Raw genomic sequence first — 20534 nt, forward strand, 5'->3', positions numbered from 1 at the left:
GTTCCCAAGGTTTTATGCTGTTTAGTGGTCGAGCGGTCTAAGGCGTGTGTGCATCTTGGGAGTTTACTTCCAAGCGCATCGGGTTCGAGTCCCGTGCGCTACTGCCAAAGAGATTATCTGATTGATGTCGCTGTCCAATAGCGAATTTCTCGAATATGTATATATATATAAACATATATGTATATATATACATATATGTATACATATACATATGTATATATACATATATATATACATATGTATATATACATATATACATATGTATATATTCATATATATACATATGTATATATTCATATACATATGTATATATACATATATACATGTATATATGTATATACATATATGTATACATATATATACATGCATATATATATATATATGTATATATATATATATTATATATACATGCATATATATATATATTTATATATATGCATGTATATATGTATACATATATGTATGCATGTATATATGTATACATATATGTATATATATATATATATTTATATATATGCATGTATATATGTATACATATATGTATATATATATATATACATGTATATATCATATAAAATAGGGGCATGTTTAACATATCTCCTCACATTATTCCCCTAATAACCATGGCCAGCAAAATATTAAATATTTAAACCACCCTTTGTGGACATTTCTCCCACGGACGTTTGGGCCAGCATTCTCATCCTTTCCCAGTGTCCAATCCCCCCACCCTCCTCCTCCTCCTCTTCCTTCCCCCCCTTTTCTCTCCCCGTTCCCTCCTTTCCCCTTATTTAATCTCAAGCATTTGTATCTCAACTTGTACTTGAAAAAGCTGTAATAAGCGAAACGTCATACAAATAAAGGCTCCGTCCTCATATGGTGTTTATCTCGTCATATGTATATGAATATATACATATGTATATATATGAATATATATGTATATGAATATATACATAGGTATATATATGAATATATACATAGGTATATATATGAATATATACATGTTAAAATATGTATATATACATATGTATATATATGTATATATATATGTATATATATACATATGTATATATATGTATATATACATTAGTATATATAAATGATATAGACCATGGACTAAAATCTACTGTTTCCAAATTTGCTGATGATACAAAACTGTGCGGAGTGGCAAATGATCACTCAAACCAATTAGATATTCAAGAAGATTTAGATAAATTACAGCAATGGTCTGAAAAGTGGCTAATGAAATTTAACACAAGTAAATGCAAGGTAATGCACATAGGTAAAAATAACAGCAAGTACGATTACAAGTTATTTGGAAATTCGTTAACAAAAGTGGATAGTGAAAAAGATCTCGGCGTAATTATCAGTAACGACCTCAAATCATCCCAGCAGTGTATTTCAGCCTCTGAGAAAGCAAATAAGATTCTGGGATTGATTGTGCGATCTTTTGATTTCAAAAGACCATCACTCATTAACAAGCTATATAAATCGTTAGTTCGTCCACATTTGGAGTATGCTGTTTCCCTATGGTCACCGAATCTCATTAAAGACATTGACAGACTGGAAAAAGTACAACGGCGAGCCACAAAACTGATTCCAAATATCAAAAATAAATCATACGAAAATCGACTTAAGCACATGAATCTGTTTTCCCTAAAAAAGCGTAGACTCAGAGGTGACTTGATACAGGTCTTTAAGATTTTAAAGGGAATTGACAACATCAAAAGTGACCAAATTTTCACATTGAATGAGAATCAGACAAGAAACAATGGTCTCAAACTGTCCGGAAATAGATTCAATTTGGAAGTAGGTAGAAACAACTTTGTCAACCGTGTAGTTAATGAATGGAATAAACTTCCTGCACAGGTAGTGCAATGTAGTTCAGTTCGAAGCTTTAAGAATCATTTAGATAAATACCTAAGTAAGATGCTGTAATGATTATAATTTATGTTATATTATTTGTTTTTGTTTTGTTATAATTTGTCTGTCTGATTTTCATTTATTATTAGTTATATGTCAATTTATTATCATTTACTATTTACCTGTTTGTTTGTTATTCAACTATACCAATGCATTTATTTATGTATTTTAATTGTTATTTACATTGTTATAGTTTTAATTTATTATTAATATGATTTTTTTTTTTTTTTTTTTTTTTTTTTTTGCATCCGACCTAGATATGGATCAAAAGGTCTCCTGTCGGCATGCTTTGCCTTTGTAATCCTTTGTATATATATACATATATATATATGTATATATATACATGTATATGTATATGTATATGTATGTATATATATATTATATATTATATATATATATGTATATATATATACATGTATATGTATATGTATATGTATGTATATATATATATATATATATATATATATATATATATATATATATATATATATATATATAATGTAAATATATGTATATGTGTATATGAATATGTATATGTATATGTATATATATATATATGTATATGTATATATATATGTATATATACATATATACATATGTATATATACATATATATACATGCATATATATATATATATATATATATATACATATATATATATATAATATAATATGTATGCATGTGTGTGTATACAGGATATATATTTACCTATATACATCTTTGGTGACTGCAGTCGCCTGAATTAACGGTATATAGGTTCAACTGCTTCCACCTTGTCAAAATGGATGACGACATATTTGCAGGACGAGGGAGAAATGTCAATGTAATAGTACTGGGAGACCTTAATGCTAGGGTAGGAAATGGTCCAGTTGATGGAGTGGTTGGGAAATGTGGAGTTCCAGGAAAGAATCGTAGTGGAGAGTTGATGGTGGAAATGTGTCTAGAAAGAGAGTTGATGATAGCAAATACAGTGTTTCGGAAGAAAGTCAAGCATAAGTACACATGGGAGAGGGTGGTGGATGGAAGGGTGGTAGATAGAGCGTTGATGGATTATGTAGTGGTAAATAGGATTATGATAGGAAGAATTAAGGATGTACATGTGCTAAGGGGAGAGGGTGGGGGAATATCATCATTTTTTGGTGGAAGGTAAGTTGAGAGTGGAGGATAGATGGAGAAAGAGGAAAGGGACTAAAGGTAGGGAGGTGCTTAGAGTGAACTCTTTAAAGGAAAAGGAGAAGGAGTACAAGAAGAAGCTGAAGGAGGAGTGAAGGATAGAGTGCAGCTAGGTGTGGAGGAGGAATGGGGATGGTTCAAGGAGGGAGTTACAAAGTGTGCAAGGATGGTGTGTGGAACAAGAAGAACAGGAGGAAATAGAAGGAAGGGTAGTGAATGGTGGAATGAGGAAACAAAAAAGGTTGTAGAAGAGAAGAAGCGAGCTTTCACAGATTGGTTACAAAATAGGACGAGGGAGTCATATGAGAGGTACAAAGAAAAGAAAAGAGAAGTAAAGAAAAAGGTAAAGGAGGCAAAGAGGAGAGCAGATGTGAAGTGGGGTAAGAGTATGACAGAAAATTTTTAAAGTAATAAAAAGATGTTTTGGAAAGAAATTAAGAGAGGAAGAGGAGGCGAATCAAGTAGAGAAGAAAAGGTAAGAGGTGCAGATGGAGAGATGATAATGGAAGAGAAGGCAGTAAGGGGAAGATGGGCAGAATATTTTAGGGAGTTGCTAAATGTGAAGGAGGATAGGGAGGGAAAGATAGTTGCAGTGGGAAATGCTAAGAAAATGAGAGTGATGAGTGAGGAAAATGGAGGAGAAATAGGGAAGGATGAAGTGAAGGCAGTTGTTAAGATGATGAAAGCAGGTAAGGCACCTGGTCTGGATGGATGCCATGCAGAATGTCTAAAAAAAGGAGGTACAGTGATGGTGGACTGGCTGGTGAGGTTATTTAATGTTTGCTGGAGAGAGGGTAGAGTGCCGGAGGACTGGAGGAGTGCCTGTATAGTTCTACTTTACAAGGGAAAAGGGGACAAGTGTGAATGTAGTAGTTTCAGAGGGATTAGCTTGTTAAGTGTAGTTGAGAAGGCTTATGGGAGGATCTTGATTGAGAGGATTAGGAGAGGAACAGAGGGAGTAATTGGTGAGGAACAGTGTGGATTTAGGACGGGTAGAGGTTGTGTAGATCAGATCTTTGTGGTAAGACAAATATGTGAGAATAGGAAAGGGGAAGGATGTTTTTTGAGCTTTTATGGATCTGGAAAAGGCTTACGATAGGGTAGACAGAAAGGCACTGTGGGAGGTTATGCAGATATATGGGATAGGAGGAAAGCTTCTAGGAGCTGTCAAGAGTTTTTATGAGAGTAGTAGAGCTTGTGTCAGGATTAGAAATGGAGAGAGTGAGTGGTTCGAGGTAAAGGTGGGACTTCGTCAGGGATGCGTTATGTCGCCCTGGCTGTTCAACTTATACATGGATGGGGTAGTGCAAGAGGTAAATGCAAGGGTAGTGGGTCAGGGATTGGAGATGGTTAAAGAAAATGGAGAAAAGTGGGAGGTGAGCCAGCTGTTGTTTGCGGATGACATTGCGCTTGTGGTAGGATCGGAGGACGGACTGAGGAAGTTGGTGACAGAGTTTGGGAGAGTATGTGATAGAAGAAAGCTAAAGATAAATGTGGGTAAAAGTAAGGTGATGAGATGTACAAGGAGTGAAAGTGGCAGTAGACTGGAAGTGAGCAGGGAGAGCAACTGGAGGAAGTGGATAGTTTTAGATACTTGGGTGCAAATGTGGCAGGAAAAGGTGGAGTAAAGGTGAAGGTAGAATGTAGATTGAGAGAAGCGAGTAAATGCCTTGGTGGATTGAAGAGTGTAATGAGGAATAGACATTTGGGAATGGATGCTAAGAGGAGACTGTATGAAGGAGTGATTGTGCCAACAGCACTGTATGGGGCAGAAACATGGAACATAAGAGAGGAAGAGAGAAGGACTTTGAATGTGTTTGAGATGAGGTGTCTGAGAAGTATGATGGGGGTTACTAGGCTAGATAGAGTAAGAAATGAGGAGGTGAGGAGGAGAACAGGGGTGGAAAGGGAGTTGGGAGATAGGGTTGATGAAAGAGTATTAGGATGGTTTGGACACATGGAAAGAATGAGTGAAGAAAGACTAGTAAAAGAGGTATGGAAGGCAGATGTGGAGGGAGTGAACATGAGGGGACGTTCTAGGATGAGGTGGATGGATGGGGTGAAGGGGGCTTTGGGGAAGAGGGGAATGTCTATTGAGGAAGGACGGGAGAGGACAGAAGACAGGGGTGAATGGAGAATGGTTGTATATGGATGATGTTGTGATGCATGAGGTAGAATGGGCGGGGAGATGGGGGTGAGGTAGTATGTGTGAGCAAAATTTGATGCAGCCCGAAGGGATTTCTCCCCGTCTTCTCCTTTTATGCATGGGGGGACGGAAAGGGGGAGGTCGCCGATTTAATGAAGCGGCCTTGCTGTGGATGTGCTGTGTCTTGCGACAATGCTTCTGACCCAGGGCAGTGGACAAGATGCAGGGATGACCCGTCATCTGGGAGGTGCTAAGATAAGAGGGAGGGTGGAGGGGTGTGGAGTGTATTCAGGGATGGAATGGGTGGGAATGATTTTATGCCTTTTCCTTTTTGGCTACCTCCCTTGTAAGGGGGAAAAAGCCTTGGTATATGTATGTATGTATGTATGTTAGTGTCGACCTAGGCTGGGTCGATGGTCGGGCTCCAAGGCTGCCCTTAACCGCAGGAGTGACCGTGGGCCTAGGGTTGCGCGCACCACTGGTTACAAGTACAGAAGTGAAATGACTCTGGAGACCACAGCCTGTCTCCTTATATACCACCCTGCATACTGAAAGGTAGTAAAGGACCTAGACTGACCGAAACATGACTTGGCAGGGCCTAAGTTGTGCTTTCATGGGGGATACAAATGCCTGTATTACAGGTGTAATATAGACTTGATCTACACAATAGTAATACAAGGCTGAAGGCCAGCTAATTCTACCCAACATATAAATTCCTTGTCCATCCCATTTCTGCAGCAGTGATACTATAAGCCAAAATATTGTGTAGAAGCACATGTGGGGGACTGTTCACCACACTCCCACAGCACTGTATGCAGAGACTTGAAATATAAAGGAGACTAAAAGGAAGTGTTGAAATGTTTTCTGTTTGAGAAATGGCACCAGGAGGTGCCAAGATAAGGAGGGAAGAGGGTGGAGAGGAGGGGAGTATGTTGGGGATGGAATGGGTTAAGGGGGAAAAAGCCTTTGGTATATGTATGTAATGTTTGAAAAATGTGATCACCGTTACAAGAGCAAATAAAATAAGAAATGTGGAGGTGAGGCAGAGAGCAGGGGTGGAAAGAGGGATGTTGGATAGGGTAGATCAATGACTGCCAAAGTGGTTTGTGTAATGGAAAGAATGAGTGAGGAAAGACTAGCCAAGAGAATGTGGAAAACATAAGTGGGTGGTGTGAACTTGGAGGAAAACCAAGGATGAGGTGGATGGATGGGGTGAAAGGGTATTTGGATGCACAAGGAATTGTCTTGTAGGGAGGAGAGTGCAAAAGATGGGAGTGAATGTATGAAAGGATGCCTGAAGGGATGTTATTCTTATTTGAACTGGAATATTGTGAATAGATAGAAAGATGATGCCTGAACAAGGTTTTTCATATTTAAATTGTAGTGTTTTGAGTGGATGTGGAGGGAGATTGGCATATAATGAAAAAGTGGAGGTAAACCACCTTTAGCTGTCTGGCCTTGCTGTGAGAGTCCTGTACCTCACTGCATTGTCTGAGAAGCTTGGCCAGGGATAGGGATGTCCTTTTTCAGTGAGGTGCTGAGATAAGAAGAGTGTTAAATAGGTTTTCATGTGTACAATTTAATGGCAGTCAAGAGCTTACAGAGGATTACAAAGGAGGAGCATGCTGACAGGAGACCTTTTAATGAGTAGTAGAGCTTGTATTAGGGTTGGAAATGGTAAAAAGGAAGTGGTTTGAGGTAAGGGTGGGGCTGCACCAGGGGTGTGTTATGTTGTCATTGTTGTTCAATGTGTACATGGATGGTTTGGTACAAGAGGTAGATGGAAGGGTAATGGACAGAGGATTGGAGATGTTTAGAGGTAATGGAGGGAAGTGGGAGTTGAGCCAGTTATTGTTTGCTGATGACACTGTATGTGTGGCTGGGTTAGAGGAGGGCCTGAGACAGCTGGTGACAGAGTTTGGGAAGGTATGCACTATGCCTTGCAGCGGCCTTGCTGTGGATGTGCTGTGTCTTGCGACACTGTTTATGGCCCAGGACAGTGGACAAGGTGCAGGGATGACCTGTCATCCAGGAGGTGCTAAGATAAGAGGGATGGTGGAAGGGTGTGGAGTGTATTCAGGGATGGAATGGGTGGGAATGATTTTATGCCTTTTCCTTTTTGGCTACCTCCCTTGTAAGGGGAAAAAGGCCTTGGTATATGTATGTATGTATGTATGCAGTAGGATGAAGTTAAAAGTAAATGTGGGTATGAACAAAATAATGAGGTGTACAAGAGGTAAGTTTCAAAGGAGAAAGGTAAGAGAAAGTGGACACACTTAAATATTTAGGGTCGTATGTGGCAGGAAATGGAGAAATGTGGATGGAGATCAATTGTAGCGTGAGGAAAGCAAGTAAATGCCTTGGAGAAATGAAAAGTGTCAAGAGAAATAGATATCTGGGGATGGATGCAAAGAGAAGACTATAAAAGGGAAATTGTGCCTACAATGGTGTATGGGCAGAAACTTGGAATTTAAGGGGGGTAGAAAGGAGAAATTTCATTGTATTTAAGAAATATGATGGGTTTACAAGGATAGGAGAAATGAGGAGGTGAAGAGGAGGGCAGGGATGGAAAATGAGCTGGCAGGTAGGGCAGATGAAAGAATACAGGAATAGTTTGGGTACATGGAAAGAATGAATGAAGACTAGCAAAAAGACTGGAGGGCACAGGTGGATGGAGTGAACCTGAGGGTTAGACCAAAAATGAGATGGATGAATGGGGTGAATCGAAAAAATCTCAAAGGACACAGGAATTTTGCCGAAAATTTGAAGGTCACTGATTTGGCTCAAACTTACCCCACAGGGAAAGAGTTGGGCACAATGCATGGCGAGGTAGACGTGGCTGTGGCATCCCTCCAAAACTGGGCCTTTTGACCCATTTTTACCATATCAGTCACCTTCGGATTTTGGGCAAAATTCATAAGGTTTCTCCTTTGAGATTTTTTGGATTTTGGGTCATATTGGTCACCTGCTCAGATTTACCCGCCATATCACCCACAGGTCGAGGTCGTCCACGGCTGCCGTGGAGTCCAATTTGACACCACTCAGGGATACGGTATGGGTGCCACAGGCCCAGAAGTGAATACTGGGTGAAAAGGCCCAAGTTTGGAGGGGTGCCACCGCCACGCCCTTGGGCTAAGGCTGTTCATGTCTACCTTCCTTTGTACTTTGTCCGACTCTGTACCTGTGAGGCAAGTTTGGACCAAATCGGTCACCTTCGGATTTTGGGCAAAATTCATATGGTTTCTCCTTTGAGATTTTTTGGATTTTGGGTCATATTGGTCACCTGCTCAGATTTACCCGCCATATCACCCACAGGTCGAGGGCGTCCACGGCTGCCGTGGAGTCCAATTTGACACCACTCAGGGATACGGTATGGGTGCCACAGGCCCAGAAGTGAATACTGGGTGAAAAGGCCCAAGTTTGGAGGGGTGCCACCGCCACGCCCTTGGGCTAAGGCTGTTCATGTCTACCTTCCTTTGTACTTTGTCCGACTCTGTACCTGTGAGGCAAGTTTGGACCAAATCGGTCACCTTCGGATTTTGGCAAAATTCATATGGTTTCTCCATTGAGATTTTTTGGATTTTGGGTCATATTGGTCACCTGCTCAGATTTACCCGCCATATCACCAAAAGGTCGAGGGCGTTCAGGGCTGCCATGGAGTCCAATTTGACACCACTCAAGGATACGGTATTGGTGCCACAGGCCCAGAAGTGAATACTGGGTGAAAAGGCCCAAGTTTGGAGGGGTGCCACCGCCACGTCCTTGGGCTAAGGCTGCTCATTCATATGGTTCCTTTGAGATTTTTTGAATTGTGGGTCATATTGGTCACCTGCTCAGATTTACCCGCCATATCAACCACAGGTCGAGGGCGTCCACGGCTGCCGTGGAGTCCAATTTGACAACACTCATGGATACGGTATTCGTGCCACAGGCCTAGAAGTGAATACTGGGTGAAAAGGCCCAAGTTTGGAGGGGTGCCACCGCCACGCCCTTGGGTTAAGGCTGCTCATGTCTACATTTTTTTGTACTTTGTCCGACTCTGTACCTGTGAGGCAAATTTCGACCAAATTGGTCTCCTTCGGATTTTGGGTCATTATGGTGACCTGCTCCGATTTACCCGCCATATCACCCACAGGTCGAGGGCGTCCACGACTTCCGTGGAGTCCAATTTGACACCACTGAGGGATACGGTATGGGTGCCACAGGCCCAGATTGAATACTGGGTGAAAAGGCCCAAGTTTGGAGGGGTGCCACGCCACGCCCTTGGGCTAAGGCTGCTCATGTCTACCTTCCTTTGTACTTTGTCCGACTCTCTACCTGTGATGCAAGTTTGGATCAAATCGGTCCCCTACGGATTTTGGGCAAAATTGATATACTGTAGTTTCTCCTTTGAAATTTTTTGGATTTTGGGTCATTTTGGTCACCTGCTTCGGCTAAGGCTGCTCATGTCTACCTTCCTTTGTACTTTGTCCGACTCTCTACCTGTGAGGCAAGTTTGGACCAAATCGGTCACCCTCGGATTTTGGGCAAAATTCATATGGTTTCTCCTTTGAGATTTTTTGAATTGTGGGTCATATTGGTCACCTGCTCAGATTTACCCGCCATATCAACCACAGGTCGAGGGCGTCCACGGCTGCCGTGGAGTCCAATTTGACACCACTCAGGGATACGGTATGGGTGCCACAGGCCCAGAAGTGAATACTGGGTGAAAAGGCCCAAGTTTGGAGGGGTGCCACCGCCACGCCCTTGAGCTAAGGCTGTTCATGTCTACCTCCATTTGTACTTTAGCCGACTCTCTACCTGTGAGGCAAATTTGGACCAAATCGGTCACCTTCGGATTTTGGCAAAATTAATATTGTTTCTCCTAGGACATTTTTTGGATTTTGGGTCATTATGGTCACCTGCTCCGATTTACCCGCCATATCACCCACAGGTCGAGGACGTCCACGGCTGCCGTGGAGTCCAATTTGACACCACTCAGGGATACGGTGTGGGTGCCACAGGCCCAAAACAGAATACTGGGTGAAAAGGCCCACGTTTAGAGGGGTGCCACCGCCACGCCCTTGGGCTAAGGCTGTTCATGTCTACCTTCGTTTGTACTTTGTCCGACTCTCTACCTGTGAGACAAGTTTGGACCAAATCGGTCACCTTCGGATTTTGGGCAAAATTCATATTTTTTGACTGTAGATTAGCCTAAATGGAATAGGAAAAGTCATGTTCATTTCGTGCTGAGTCACAGTGAGCGTCGAAAATTATTTTAACATGGTAAAATTCTCGACCACCATGACTGTAGATTAGCTTAAGTTGAATAGGAAAAGTCATGTTCATTTCGTCCTGAGTCACAGTGAGCTGTTGAGACAATTTTAATATGGTAAAATTCTCGACCACCATGACTGTAGATTAGCTTAAGGTCAATAGGATAAGTCATGTTCATTTCGTCCTGAGTCACAGTGAGCGTCGAAAATTATTTTAACATGGTAAAATTCTCGACCACCATGACTGTAGATTAGCTTAAGTTGAATAGGAAAAGTCATGTTCATTTCGTCCAGAGTCACAGTCACCATGACTATAGATTAGCTTAAGTTGAATAGGAAAACTGATGTTCATTTCGTCCTGAGTCACAGTGAGCGTCGAAAATAATTTTAACATGGTAAAATTCTCGACCACCATGACTTTAGATTAGCTTAAGTTGAATAGGAAAAGTCATGTTCATTTCGTCCTGAGTCATAGTGAGCGTCGAAAATAATTTTAACATGGTAAAATTCTCGACCACCATGACTGTAGATTAGCTTAAGTTGAATAGGAAAAATCATGTTCATTTCGTCCTGAGTCACAGTGAGCGTTGAAAATAAATTTAACATGGTAAAATTCTCGACCACCATGACTGTAGATTAGCTTAAGTTGAAAAGGAAAGGTAATGTTCATTTCGTCCTCAGTCACACTGAGCTGTTGAGACAATTGTAACATGGTAAAATTCTCGACCACCATGACTGTAGATTAGCGTAAGTTGAATGGGAAAAGTTATGTATATTTCGTCCTGAGTCACAGTGAGCGTCGAAAATAATTTTAACATGGTAAAACTCTTGACAACCATGACTGTATATTAGCTTCAGTTGAATAGGAAAAGTCATGTTCATTTCGTCCTGAGTCACAGTGAGCTGTTTAGACAATTTTAACATGGTAAAATTCTCGACCACCATGACTGTAGATAGCTTAAGTTGAATAGGAAAAGTCATGTTCATTTCGTCGTGAGTCACAGTGAGCGTCGAAAATAATTTTAACATGGTAAAATTCTCGACCACCATGACTGTAGATTAGCTTAAGTTGAATAGGAAAAGTCATGTTCATTTCGTCCTGAGTCACAGTGAGCGTCGAAAATAATGTTAACATGGTAAAATTCTCGACCACCATGACTGTAGATTAGCTTAAGTTGAATAGGAAAAGTCATGTTCATTTCGTCCTGTGTGACAGTCACCATGACTGTAGATTGGCTTAAGTTGAATAGGAAAAGTCATGTTTATTTCGTCCTGACTCAGTGAGCGTCGAAAATCATTTTAACATGGTAAAATTCTCTACCACCATGACTGTAGATTAGCTTAAGTTAAATAGGAAACGCCATGTTCATTTCATCCTGAGTCACAGTGAGCGTCGATTTTTTTTTAACATGGTAAAATTCTCGACCACCATGACTGTAGATTAGCTTAAGTTGAATAGGAAAAGTCATGTTCATTTCATCCTGAGTGACAGGGAGCGTCGAAAATAATTTTAACATGTTGAAATTCTCGACCACCATGACTGTAGATTAGCTTAAGTTGAATAGGAAGAGTCATGTTCATTTCGTCCTGAGTCACAATGAGCGTCGAAAATCATTTTAACATGGTAAAATTCTCTACCACCATGACTGTAGATTAGCTTAAGTTGAACAGGAAAAGTCATGTTCATTTCATCCTGAGTCACAGTGAGCGTCGAAAATAATTTTAACATGGTAAAATTCTAGACCACCATGACCCTAGATTAGACTAAGTTGAATAGGAAAAGTCATGTTCATTTCGTCCTGAGTCAAAGTGAGCGTCGAAAATAATTTTAACATGGTAAAATTCTCGAACACCATGACTGTAGATTAGCTTAAGTTGAATAGGAAAAGTCATGTTCATTTCGTCCTGGATCACAGTGAGCGTCGAAAATCATTTTAACATGGTAAAATTCTCTACCGCCATGACTGTAGATTAGCTTAAGTTGAATAGGAAAAGTCATGTTCATTTCGTCATGAGTCACAGTCACCATGACTGTAGATTAGCTTAACTTGAATTGGAAAAGTCATGTTCATTTCGTCCTGAGACAGTCACCATGACTGTAGATTAGCTTAAGTTGAATAGGAAAAGTCATGTTAATTTCGTCCTGAGTCACAGTGAGCGTCGAAAATAGTTTTAACATGGTAAAATTCTCGAACACCATGACTGTAGATTAGCTTAAATTGAATAGGAAAAGTCATGTTCATTTCGCCCTGAGTCATAGTGAGAGGCGAAAATAATTTTAAATGGTAAAATTCTCGACCACCATGACTGTAGATTAGCTTAAGTTGAATAGGAAAAGTCATGCTCATTTCGTCCTGAGCCACAGTGAGCTTCGAAAATAATTTTAACATGGTAAAATTCTCGACCACCATGTCTGTAGATTAGCTTAAGTTGAATAGGAAAAGTCATGTTCATTTCGTCCTGAGTCACAGTCACCATGACTGTAGATTAGCTTAAGTTGAATAGGAAAAGTCATGTTCATTTCGTACTGAGTCACAGTGAGCGTCGCAAATAATTCTAACATGGTAAAATTCTTGACAACCATGACTGTAGATTAGCTTAAGTTGAAGAGGAAAAGTTATGTTCATTTCGTCGTGAGTCAGTTAGAGTCGAAAATAATTTTAACATGGTAAAATTCTCGACCACCATGACTGTAGATTAGCTTAATTTGAATAGGAAAAGTCATGTTCATTTCGTCCTGAGTCACAGTGCCCATCGAAAATAATTTTAACATGGCAAAATTCTCGACCATCATGACTGTAGGTTAGCTTATGTTGAATAGGAAAAGTCATGTTCATTTCGTCCTGAGTCACAGTGAGCTGTTGAGACAATTTTAACATTGTCAAATTCTCGACCACCATGACCGTAGATTAGCTTAAGTTGAATAGGAAAACTCATCTTCATTTCGACGTCAGTCACAGTGAGCGTCGAAAATAATTTTAACATGGTAAAATTCTCGACCACCATGACTGTAGATTAGCTTAAGTTTAAGAGGAAAAGTCATTTTCATTTCGTCCTAAGTCACAGTGAGCGTCGAAAATAATTTTAACATGGTAAAGTTCTCGACCACCATGACTGTAGATTAGCTTAAGTTGAATAGGAAAAGTCATGTTCATTTCGTCGTGAGTCACAGTGAGCTGTTGAGACAATTTTACCATAGCATTTTAAAATGCTAGATAGTGCTTGGCCATCAGGACTGTGGAGGAGCATATCGTAAGTCAGGTTCATTTTGAAGTCCGCCACAGTGACCCATCGCATTTCATTCAATATTTTAAATTGCTTGGCCATTAGTATTGTGATTATTTTGAAATCGTGGACCTGTCGCCTAACTTTTAACATGCATGTTTGGCCATCAGGACTTTAGTTGAGCTTAGGTTCAAAATCATAAGTCAGGTTAATTTTGAACTGTCACAGTGACCCATTGGCGACTCAGCAGGCAAGGGAGGCGGCGGTGGCTCAGCAGGCAGGGCGGTCCTGTAGTAAGGGGTGACTCTAGGCTACAGGGTCAGGAATGAGCAAACATCAGGAGAGAGCCAGTTTGCTCTGTTTAAGTTGGAGCAGTTTATTAAGGACCAAGGGGGCATATATAAAACAGTGATAGGGCTTTACATCACATTTGGGGAATATCCTGTTTGGGGTATAGAAGACAGTTGGATAGGAGCCGATATAGGAAAAATCACAATAATTTATATTTTGAGAGGGGAGTCTACCATGATTGGCTAGAAGGCAATATACAGTCCAGGTATTTCTACTTTTGTGTGAGATATGGGTTCCTATAGGCATCACTCACACCAAAAAAGTAATTTCCTTCAATGTTGTTAATGAGGCTTTTAGCTTTTTCCTGAATGTTTGCCAACTAACATTAACGCTGGTCTTGTTCTGGTGTTGAATCCAAGTCATCAGCATTTTTTTCCATCCTCTCCATTGTCAACGATCTGGTGTAATGTCCTAGGACCTAGATGAACCTGCTTCCACAGTTGCTCGTAATTTTGCAGCAATGCCTCCGATGCACCTCTGTGCGCTCTCCCTCAATCCCAGGACATGGGATATGCCCAAAGTTTTTTGTCCTTTTTTGTCCAGCTCAAAATTTCCATCTTCTTAGCCAGAGTAAGTGATTTGCACTGTATTTTCCTAGTGGGAGGGCTGCTACTGGTTCCAAGAATATGAAGGACGTTTTGGGGCCATCTTGACGAACAAGTAAAGTGGCTGGACAGGCTGTAACTAAAAACAAGAGGGCTGTAAACATTGAACTGGGAGCAGGAGCGGCCACCTGTCAGCAGGCAGTGGAACTACACATCTGCCACACTGTTTGAAATGCGGTTGGGGCAAATCGCATCTTAGCAAACAAATTGCACAATTTTAATTAATTGTAATATTTTCAATGTTCCATCCTACAGACTCAATTCAGGGTTCATTTTGAACATATGTCCTACCTGTTCAGCTCTCACACCTCTATGTGAAATCATGTGAGCAATCCCACCTCTGCCTTCCTCACCTTCTTCACTCATTCTTTCCACGTGTCCAAACCATCCCAATACTCTTTCATCAACCCTATATCCCAACTCCCTTTCCACCCCCGTTTTCCTCCTCATCTCATTTCTCACTCTATCCAGCCTAGGAATATAATGAAAAAAGTTCAGTTCAGCTAAAGTATTGTCTATTAACTTCCTTCATTTGTGTTCCAGGACCCAAGTAGTTGGATTGTGGAGACCTACCCTTGGCCCCCTGGCAGCCATGCAGGACGTCAAGCCCTCATCACACTCAGGCCAGATGTTGGATATGATACTTTGGCTCCTTCTATCCCCAATTCCAGCAGCCAGGACAAATTTAAACCTGATAGTCAAGGGGAGAATGACCCTTGGGTAAGATTACTAATATATGTACAGTGTAATAAGTGCTATTAATAATCAATCTACATACCAAGGGCTATTTCCCCTTTTACAAGGGAGGTAGCCAGTCAAGGCATGTACCCACTTTTAAAAATTCTTTTAAATCCTTGTGGATGAAGGACTATCCCGGTCTCCCATCCACTGTCTAGGTCAGAAAATGCAGAAAAGACCATACCTCCACAAAATAATGACAATAATAATAACAACAACAGTACATACATATACCAAGGGAGGTAGCCAAAAATAACAAAGGCATAAAAACCATTCCCACCCATTCCATCCCTATCACACTCCCCTCCACCCGCTTCCCTCCCTCTTATCTTGGCACCTCCTGGATGACGGGTCATCCCTGTATCTTGTCCACTGCCCGGGGTCAGAAGCAGTATCATAAGACACAGCACATCCACAGCAAGGCCGCTTCATTAAATCACCGACCCCCCCTCTCCATCCCCTCATGCATACGGGGAGAAATCCCTTCGGGTTGCGTCAAATTTTTCTCACACATACTCCCTCTCCCCCAACACCTCCACCCATTCCACCTCATGGATCCATTCACCTGTCTTCTGGTCTCTCCCATCCTTCCTCAACAGACATTCCCCTCTTCCCCAAAGCCCCCTTTACCCCATCCATCCATCTCATCCAAGGTTGCCCCCTCCTGTTCACTCCTTTCACATCTTACTAGTCTTTCTTTACTCACTCTCTCCATGTGTCCAAACCATCCCAATTCTCTTTCATCCACCCTATCTCCCATTCCACCCCCATTCTCCTCCTCCTTTTCTCACTCTATCCAGCCTAGTAACCCCAATCCAGCCCTAGCCGCCCTCGACCTGTGGGTGAGATGTCGGGTAAATCGGTGCAAGTGACCATAATGACCCAAAATCCAAAAAATCTCAAATATAGCCGAAAATTCGAAGGTGACCGATTTGGTCCAAACTTGCCCCACAGGGAGAGAGTCGGTCAAAGTGCACAGCAAGGTAAACATGAGCAGCCTGAGTCCAAGGGCGTGGCAGTGGCACCCCTCCAAATTTGGGCCTTTTCACCCAGTAATCACCTTTTGGCCTCTGGCACCCGTAGCATTGGCCTGAGTGGTGTCAAATTGGACTCCACGGCAGCCCTAGCCGCCCTCGACCTGTGGGTGAGATGTCGGGTAAATCGAAGTGACCACAATGACCCAAAATCCAAATAATCTCAAAGGATTAACCCCCATGAATTTAGCCGGAAATTCGATGGTGACCGATTTGGTCCAAACTTGCCTCACAGGGAGAGAGTCAGCCAAAGTGCACAGCAAGGTAACTATGAGCAGCCTGAGTCCAAGGGCGTGGCAGTGGCACCCTTACAAATTTGGGCCTTTTCAACCAGTAATCACCTTTTGGCCTCTGGCACCCATATCGTGGCCTAAGTGGTGTCAAATTGGACTCCACGGCAGCCCTAGCCGCCCTCGACCTGTGGGTGAGATACTGGGTAAATCGGAGCAGATGACCAAAATAACCCAAAGTCGGAAGGTGACCGATTTGGCCCAAACTTGCCCCACAGGGAGAGAGTCGGTCAAAGTGCACAGCAAGGTAAACATGAGCAGCCTGAGTCCAAGGGTGTGGCAGTGGCACCCCTCCAAATTTGGGCCTTTTCACCCAGTAATCACCTTTTGGCCTCTGGCACCCGTAGCATTGGCCTGAGTGGTGTCAAATTGGACTCCACGGCAGCCCTAGCCGCCCTCGACCTGTGGGTGAGATGTCGGGTAAATCGGAGCAAGTGACCACAATGACCCAAAATCCAAATAATCTCAAAGGATTAACCCCCATGAATTTAGCCGGAAATTCGATGGTGACCGATTTGGTCCAAACTTGCCTCACAGGGAGAGAGTCAGCCAAAGTGCACAGCAAGGTAACTATGAGCAGCCTGAGTCCAAGGGCGTGGCAGTGGCACCCTTACAAATTTGGGCCTTTTCAACCAGTAATCACCTTTTGGCCTCTGGCACCCATATCGTGGCCTAAGTGGTGTCAAATTGGACTCCACGGCAGCCCTAGCCGCCCTCGACCTGTGGGTGAGATAGCGGGTAAATCGGAGCAAGTGATCAAAATGACCCAAAATCCAAGGTGACCGATTTGGTCCAAACTTGCCCCACAGGGAGACAGTCGGTCAAAGTGCACAGCATGATAAACATGAGCAGCCTGAGTCCAAGGGCGTGGCAGTTGCACCCCTCCAAATTTGGGCCTTTTCACCCAGTAATCACCTTTTGGCCTCTGGCATTATACCGTTGGCCTGAGTGATGTCAAATTAGACTCCACGGCAGCCCTAGCCGCCCTCGACCTGTGGGTGAGATGGTGGGTAAATCGGAGCAAGTGACCAATATGACCCAAAATCCAAAAAATCTCAAAGGACCCCATGAATTTAGCCGAAAATTCGAATGTGACCGATTTGGTCCAAACTTGCCCCACAGGGAGAGAGTCGGTCAAAGTGCACAGCAAGGTAAACATGAGCAGCCTGAGTCCAAGGGCGTGGCAGTGGCACCCCTCCAAATTTGGGCCTCTTCACCCAGTAATCACCTTCTGGCCTCTGGCACCCATACCGTTGGCCTGAGTGGTGTCAAATTGGACTCCACGGCAGCCCTAGCCACCCTTGACCTGTGGGTGAGATGTCGGGTAAATCGGAGCAAGTGACCACAATTACCCAAAATACAAAAAATCTCAAAGGACCACATGAATTTAGCCGAAAATTTGAAGGTGACCGATTTGGTCCAAACTTGCCCCACAGGGAGAGAGTCGGTCAAAGTGCACAGCAAGGTAAGCATGAGCAGCCTAAGTCCAAGGGCGTGGCAGCCCTCCAAATTTGGGCCTTTTCACCCAGTAATCAAGTTTTGGCCTCTGGCACCCATACCGTTGGCCTGAGTGGTGTCAAATTGGACTCCACGGCAGCCCTAGCCACCCTCGACATGTGGGTGAGATGTCGGGTAAATCGGAGCAAGTGACCAAAATGACCCAAAATAAAAAATCTCAAAGGCCGAAAATTCGAAGGTGACCGATTTGGTCCAAACTTGCCCCACAGGGAGACAGTCGGTCAAAGTGCACAGCAGGGTAAACATGAGCAGCCTGAGTCTAAGGGCGTGGCAGTGGTACCCCTCCAAATTTGGGCCTTTTCACCCAGTAATCACCTTCTGGCCTCGGGCACCCATACCGTTGGCCTGAGTGGTGTCAAATTGGACTCCACGCCAGCCCTCGCCGCCCTCGACCTGTGGGTTAGATGGCGGAGAAATCGGAGCAAGTGACCACAATGACCCAAAATCCAAAATATCTCAAAGGACCCCATGAATTTAGCCGAAAATTCGAAGGTGACCGATTTGGTCCAAACTTGCCCCACAGGGAGAGAGTCGGTGAAAGTGCACAGCAAGGTTAACATGAGCAGCCTGAGTCCAAGGGCGTGGCAGTGGCACCCCTCCAAATTTGGGCCTTTTCACCCAGTAATCACCTTCTGGCCTCTGTGGTGTCAAATTGGACTCCACGGCAGCCCTAGCCGCCCTCAACCTGTGGGTGAAATGGCGGGTAAATCAGAGCAAGTGACCAAAATGACCCAAAATCCAAAAAATCTCAAAGGATTAACCCCATGAATTTAGCCGCAAATTCGAAGGTCACCGATTTGGTCCAAACTTGCCCGACAAGTAGGTTCTGGAAGACCTTTTTCAAGGTATATTACAGTGAAATGCTAGTTTTTTGGTACAAACACTGCATCCTTCACTACTGTCTTTTGAATTCACAGACATTCTTGTTACGGGGAAAGAAAGTCATGGGTGAGATTCCCCAAAGACTTTTTGTTACATGCATCCCCAGGGTAGTGGGTGAGGTGAAGGGATGACCCATCATCCAGTAGGATACAAGAAAAGAGGGAGGGAGGGAGGGGGGTGGATGGGAGTGGAGTGGGTGGGGATGGAATGGGCGGGAGTGGAATTATGCCTATTGACTTTGGCTACCTCCCTTGTAAGTTGAATTTTTTTTTAGTATATGTATGTATGCAATCACAGAACAGTTATGTTCCTCGTGGCTGACTACCATTGCTGAGGTTTTTATTTGTTTGATTCTTAACTTCTCTCTCTCTGTCTTGCTCTCTCACTCTGTATCTCTCACCATCTAGCCGCATTATGGGTTAAGTAGTTTCCTTTAGGCCTATTTTCTCATTATATTCACAGCTCTTCCTCCTTGATGCTGAAAGATACAAAGACGGGTCACCATGAGCATAGCTCCCTTCCCGTATAATACAACCAGGTAAATACAACAAGGTAAATATCTCCACACAGGAACCTGATGGTCGCTGGCAACTGGTAGGCGTCACGAGCAAAGGCTATGGGTGTGCACGTCCACACCGCCCAGGGGTCTACACCAAAGTCGTCAAGTACCTCTCCTGGATTGACCAGGTATGTCACAAGTGCTCCAACATAGGCAGACTACCCAAAGTCTAAGTGTTAAAAGTCTCTTCACTTGCAGGGAGGTAATGATTATGAGTGATGTGAGATCAATCATAGTCTTGATAATGATTTTTTTTTTTTTTTTTTTTTTTTGTCCACAGTAAGAAACTGTAAATGAAGCTGCGGGGGTAAACCAGCTGTGGTTGTCAGGCTCTGCTGTGGAAGTGCTGTGTTTTCCTGCATTATTCCAAGTCTCTAACCCAGTGTCATAGACATAATCACTCCTCCATAAAAGCTCCTCATTGTATCCATTCTCAGATACCTATTTCTCATGACATTTTTAATTTTCTCATGATATTTACTTGCTTCCTTCACTACTTACCTTCACCCCCAACTCTTCCACTCCCCAATATTGTCTCTTTTTCCTTTATGAAGCAGAACTGTATTTGCACTTCTCCAGTCCCTTGGCACATTACCCTTCCTTGGTCACACATTGAATAACCTCACTAGCCAATCCACTATAACCATTCCTCCCTTAGTCAGACACTCTTCAACCTGAAGATGACCATGTCAGATTTTTCTTTGGCTAAATCTAGATAGTTTTATTCCTCTGTCAGCTGAAGGGATTGATGACAGTTTAATTAACCTTAAGGAAAACATTCTTCCATTTTCCAGGTTATGGAGCTGAGTTGTCCCGTGAATGCAACGTGTCAGGGCC

The 20534-nt window shown here is 42.7% G+C and overlaps 1 protein-coding gene across 1 annotated transcript in view; it reads left to right on the forward strand.

Moving 5' to 3' along the window:
- The window catches only part of LOC143040068 (uncharacterized), a 54518-nt gene extending 34603 nt beyond the window's left edge, over positions 1-19915 (forward strand). Inside the window, exons 11-12 of the transcript XR_012967685.1 lie at positions 15220-15396; positions 19709-19915. The gene's annotated coding sequence lies outside the window, so the exon portion shown is untranslated. The remainder of the gene's footprint in view (positions 1-15219; positions 15397-19708) is intronic.
- The last annotated feature ends 619 nt before the right edge of the window (positions 19916-20534 follow it).

This window comes from Oratosquilla oratoria, chromosome 27 (genome assembly GCF_046742065.1).
Source record: "Oratosquilla oratoria isolate Oo_2021 chromosome 27, ASM4674206v1, whole genome shotgun sequence".
Lineage (NCBI taxonomy): Eukaryota > Metazoa > Arthropoda > Malacostraca > Stomatopoda > Squillidae > Oratosquilla > Oratosquilla oratoria.